We start from the raw sequence: 5,546 nt of genomic DNA, 5'->3' as shown, positions 1-5,546 counted from the left end.
TTTTTTGTATTTTTGGTAGAGATGAAGTTTCACCATGTTGGCCAGACTGATCTCGAACTCCTGACCTCAGCCAATCCACCCGCCTCAGCCTCCCAAAGCACTGAGATTACAGGCGTGAGCCACCATGCCCGGCCTCTTCTGTCCCCTTTCTAAAGTGTGCTCATAGCCATCAACACACAGGTGCGCGGTTCAGGTTTATTCCCACAGTTTGCCTTGATCCTTTTTAAAGGTTTGTGATTTGGTCCTGCATTCATCTTTCTCACCAAGTTGCAAAAATCAGTTGCTTGTTTCTAACCAACTTTCCCTAGCTCTGGGACACATCCCATCAGTCACCACCAGCCACCACCTTCTGCTTAAATTGCTTTCAAGACCTCTCATTACTAGTGGGAATCAACCACAGCAGCTAAAGTCCTTAAACTGGTCCCCACCTACTTCACCCAGAGTCCCTCCCCTTCGCTACCCTGGCTTCAGCCAGGCTGGTCCTCTCTCATCTCTTCTAACACACGTCTTTGCATACACTGCTCCCTCCTAGAGCACTTTCACCCCGGCCTGCACGTCTCAGGGGCCCCTAGTCTGCCTTGAGACTTCCCTCCAACTGTCCCTTTCCCAGGGATCCTTCCTGGTCTCTCTCCCTGGATTAACTCTCCTTCTTACACTGCTTCCCAGCACTGCACACCCTTTCTATGGTTCCACATTTATTTCAGTGGTTATTTGATTAGAGTCTATCTTCTTCCCTGGAGAGTAAGTTCCATGAGAGCCAATGCTAGATGGCCCTAGGATCTAGCACAGTAAGTAACCAGCACGTCATAAACATTCCTCATATATTCCATAGATGAAAAATACAGGCGCCCAGCCTACTTAAAGGACACGAAGAGTCTGATGCTATTTTCTCAACTACAATCCTACTCCACGTGATGCACAGACAGAAGTCAGATCGCGGGATTACTGTGACTCAGCTGCAGTCATTCCCAATCAAAGTGGCCCTTTGTTCCAAGTCTCAGGTCCCCTAAGAGGAGTGTCAGATTATCCCACACAAGGCCAGGTTGAGTCAGCCTTGGTCAGGGGAAAAGGGTCATAGAGTACAGACATACCCACAGTTGCCTGCCCAGTGAACCATGAAGCCTCCCCAAAATAAGAAACAACGAACTGAGCAGGCACCCCAAAAGTCATTCAACTGCTTCTATCATTTAGCTACACGGGAAACACAACACAACACAGACACCCATCACATTACCCCATGCATTCAGAAATATCCCTGCCTAACACAATACACTGATGAAAACACATTCCCCTTCCCAGCAAAGACAGGTCAAGTTGCTCCCAAGGCAAGGCCATGGCACCGCCACTCCAACATCAGAGCTCGTCAGAGTCCAAGGTCCCTGGTGACCCTCCTGGATTTCCCTTTACAATAATGTCCTGTGAGCTAAACAGTAGAGGTAACCACACAAACACACTTGGATTTCAAGGGGGAGGAAAAGAAAGAGGAAAGAGAACAAACATCTCCCCCTGCAGGCTGGACCTCTAGAGAGGAGCTGGAGGAACCGAGGAATCCGGGACAGGATTGGACGCGCATGAGGGGCATTGGTCTGGAGGCCAGGGTCTCAGCACATGGGGAGAGGGGAGCCACTCAGAATACCAGGAAAACATTGGAAAATCCTGATTTAACTGCCCCAGGGTGACCTTCATTTCCCCCTTCCACGTCGACCTCTCCCCAGCACCACGTGTGGTATGTTCCGGGTCAGCCTTTCTCAGGCTCACACGTGTGGCTAGAGTCCCCAGGGATGGGCTGGCGGCTTGTTTACATGAAGCCAGGGCTCCAAAGGTTTGAGATTCCATACTTTTTTTTTTTTCTGTTTGAGACTGAGCTTCTCTTATTGCCCAGGCTGGAGTGCAATGGCGCAATCTCAGCTCACCGCAACCTCCACCTCCCACGTTCAAGCAATTCTCCTGCCTCAGCCTCCCGAGTAGCTGGGATTCCAGGCATGTGCGACATGCCCGGCTAATTTGGTATTTTTAGTAGAAACGGGGATTCTCCATGTTGGTCAGGCTGGTCTCAAACTCCCGACCTCAGGTGATCAGCCCGCCTCGGCCTCCCAAAGTGCTAGGATTACAGGTATGAGCCACTGCGCCCAGTTGAGATTCCACACTTCTAATGAGCTCCCAGGTGGTGCCTCTGCCTTGGCCCAGGGACCACACTTTGAATAAAAGGTTCTAGGATTCTTTAGACATCTGCATAGCTCTAAGTCAGGCTAAAAGTCAGTGAATAACTAACTGGCCACCAGTCCTATTGTTTGGCTGTCTAGACTATGTAAGGCATAAATCCACAGACTTCACCCTGTCCTTGATGACTTGCATGAAATCGCTTTGACCTCCCTCCTCCATGCCCAGGGAGCAGCTCCAAGTCCTCCCCAGATGCCTGTTAATTTGAGTCACTGACATTGCCAGGGGTGGTTCTTGCCCACACCTCACCTCATCTGACCCCATCAGGGACTCTCGTTCCTCTGTCTCACAACAAACCCATGGCAGCTCCCAGCTGACCTGTCCCCAAACACTATCACACCAATGAATGCTAAGGTTTTGCTCACAGCACACTTGGCCAAAGAGTTGGAGTAAAGGGATTTTGTTACATCAGAGGCCTTCACTGCCAGGGACACGTACCTTGACTTTTAGATGCCCTTGTTCTCAAGAGTCCCATCAACTCTGTAAGAAAAGATGTTTGCTCACCTCCACAGGCCTCTCCTTCCCATCTCCACCCCCAATTACTCATTTCTTCATGCAAAATAGGGTGCTTTTATCTCCGTTTATGGTTTTCTTCCAAACTATGCCTTTCATCCCAAGCAGGAATTTTGCTTAAAAAGAAAACAGCAAATACTCCAAAGAGAATTTACACTGTTCTCTTAACCACAACACATTGCAGTAAAACTTTTTATTTTCTTCTGCATAACACCTGGGTTAGACCAAGCCAGGAGAATCACTTATTCCACTGAGTCTTAGCAACTCGCCTCGGACAGCTACAGGGGTTCACACAATCCACGGCACACTATGACTTTCCTACCTGCTTTCCCAGAAATCGACTTTCATGATCATTTCAACATTAGTCCCTTGTAGCAAAATTAGAGCAGCAAGTCTGATGAATTGAAGGGAAAAGAGTAATCCAGGTCATTCATTAATTGTAATGATCCATGCCACCCCATCTTTCAGCAGCATGGATAACTGAAAGTTGACTGTACTATTAAATTAACATCAACGTTAAGCTTTCACTGTAATTAAACCTGTGTTACGTTATTCTTTAGGGCCAAGGCATAAATCCCTTAGTGGCTCATGAGTCAACACGCCCAAGCCCAGGAGCCGGCTTTTGTACACACGCAGTCAGCCCATGGAGGAGCCACACTAGCAGTCCTTATAACAAGAAGGCATCCTATTTTTATCCCAAAAGTCCTGGACCAAAAATCAGAAAGCGAAGCAGAAAGCATCTGAAAAGAAATGCGCCATTTGGTTTGCCTCCAAACACACTTGTAAAGACACACGCCCTTCTGTTTCTGTATTTTCCCCTTCAGATTTATGACGCACACAAACAGCGAGAAGACAAATGTCCCCATTAAAACAAATTAATCCTGTAATGACAAAAACTATAATAAAACAATTGGGAGGAAGCTCACAGGTAGCAGGTATCCACCAGGTCCTGGATAACCTTCCATCATGGCAGGTGTCCTGGAACATTCCGGCCATCGGAAAATAAAACTTGAGAGGGGTGGGTGCAGAGAGTCCTGGTTCATGTGCATCTCCACAAGGATGGATGCTTGCTACACCAAGTGTATCTGGACTCTGTGCCTGATCATGATGTGCAACTAGAAAATGTGTTTCCTTTTAGTTTTTTTCCCTTTGAACAAACAAAACCAGAACATGGGCATTAATGCAATTGACCCCCTTTATAAGAATCCCAGCTGCCAAATGAGAATGGAACATTGTCAGAGTGACAGGAATCGGGCGCAGGAAGGGCCGGGGCCCCGAAGCGCGGGGGCAGCTCAAAGGTGGCACTCCTGACACAAGGACACCCTGCCACAGTTGCACCGACAAATGCACTTTAGAGGGAGAGGAGAAGAAGAGCAGGGAGAGAGCAGAGAGATCATCACAGAGCATGGAAAACTCACCAGATTTGACCCCAACCGAAGGAGCAAGTATAGCCTGACCAGGACTTGAGTCTCAGAACCTGTTTTGCAAAATGAGTGATATGGCATGGCTCAGTCCCTGCCTGATCAGGAGCAGAGACTGTGCAGAGGGGGAGCTGCTGAGAGAAGTCACGGTCGGAGTGTGGACGGAAGCACCCCTGGGTCTAATTGTCCTCAGCCACGAAGCTGCTGGCTTTCCTCCCTAGTCCTCATTACCCCCAGGGCAAGGGGGACGTATCCCATTGGGAGAGTGTTTCGAAGGGATATTAATGTCTGATCCATTCAATCTTCACACAAGCTGCAGGTGGGGCTGGGTGGTGGCGTGTTCACCCCTACTTTACAGCCAAGCACACACTACAAATAGTAGTAGTTACAGCAGAGAGATGCCTCCTATTCAGGTCTTCCAAACCCCAAGCACACAGCAACTTGTCCCATCAGCTGATTATTGTATCACCAAGACCTACACACCCAGAAAGCTGGTACAATTTCCATGAAAGAAAAGAAACAACAAGAGCACCCTTTATAGTTTCCACATTATGGTCAGTAGACATTGGAACTAATTCAACACACCATGAAACATTAGAGGAAAGCTCTTTCCCCTTTACTCAGCGTTTTGACGATAAAATGCAAAATCAATATCGATTAACTAAACATTATGTTAACTTTATATTGCAAATAATCACTGACTTCTGTTCTTTGTTTCTAAGTAATGGATAATGCTAATTATCATTATTATTATTAATGAGAATTGAGCGCTTTGTATTCACAAAGATACTTGGTCAACAGCTTTTCAAGGATTCTTTTGAAGGAAAAAACAAGCAAAAATCTTGTAACTATGTCTCCAACGTTAAAGCTAAAGTAAGATCTTTAATATTTAGAACAAATTTATTTCTACTTTGACTTATTATGATTTTTCCTAGGTATACAGGGATGGTTCAATATAAAAATATATATCAGTGGAATTCACCACATTAACAGATTTAAGGGGAAAAGTTATAAGATTAGCTCAATCGATGCAGAAAAAGCATTCAATAAATTTCAAAATTCCTTTAAGATTAAGAAAAAAAGCTTCTGAGCAATACATAAGAATTTCTTCAGCTACGGAAATAGTATTTAGTCAAACTTTCCACAACATCATCCTAAATAGCACAAACTGACCTCCTTCCCATCAATATCAGTAACAAAGTATATTAGTCCATTCCCAGGCTGCTGATAAAGACATACCTAAGACTGGGTACTTTATTTAAAAAAAAAAAAACAGAAGTTTAATGGGGTCAGGCGTGGTGGCTCACACCTGTAATCCCAGCACTTTGGGAGGCCAAGGCAGGTGGATCACGAGGTCAGGAGATCGAGACCATCCTGGCTAACATGGTGAAA

This window comes from Mandrillus leucophaeus, unplaced genomic scaffold, assembly GCF_000951045.1.
Source record: "Mandrillus leucophaeus isolate KB7577 unplaced genomic scaffold, Mleu.le_1.0 Scaffold72, whole genome shotgun sequence".
Classification (NCBI taxonomy): Eukaryota; Metazoa; Chordata; class Mammalia; order Primates; family Cercopithecidae; genus Mandrillus; species Mandrillus leucophaeus.
This window is presented reverse-complemented; position numbering follows the sequence as displayed.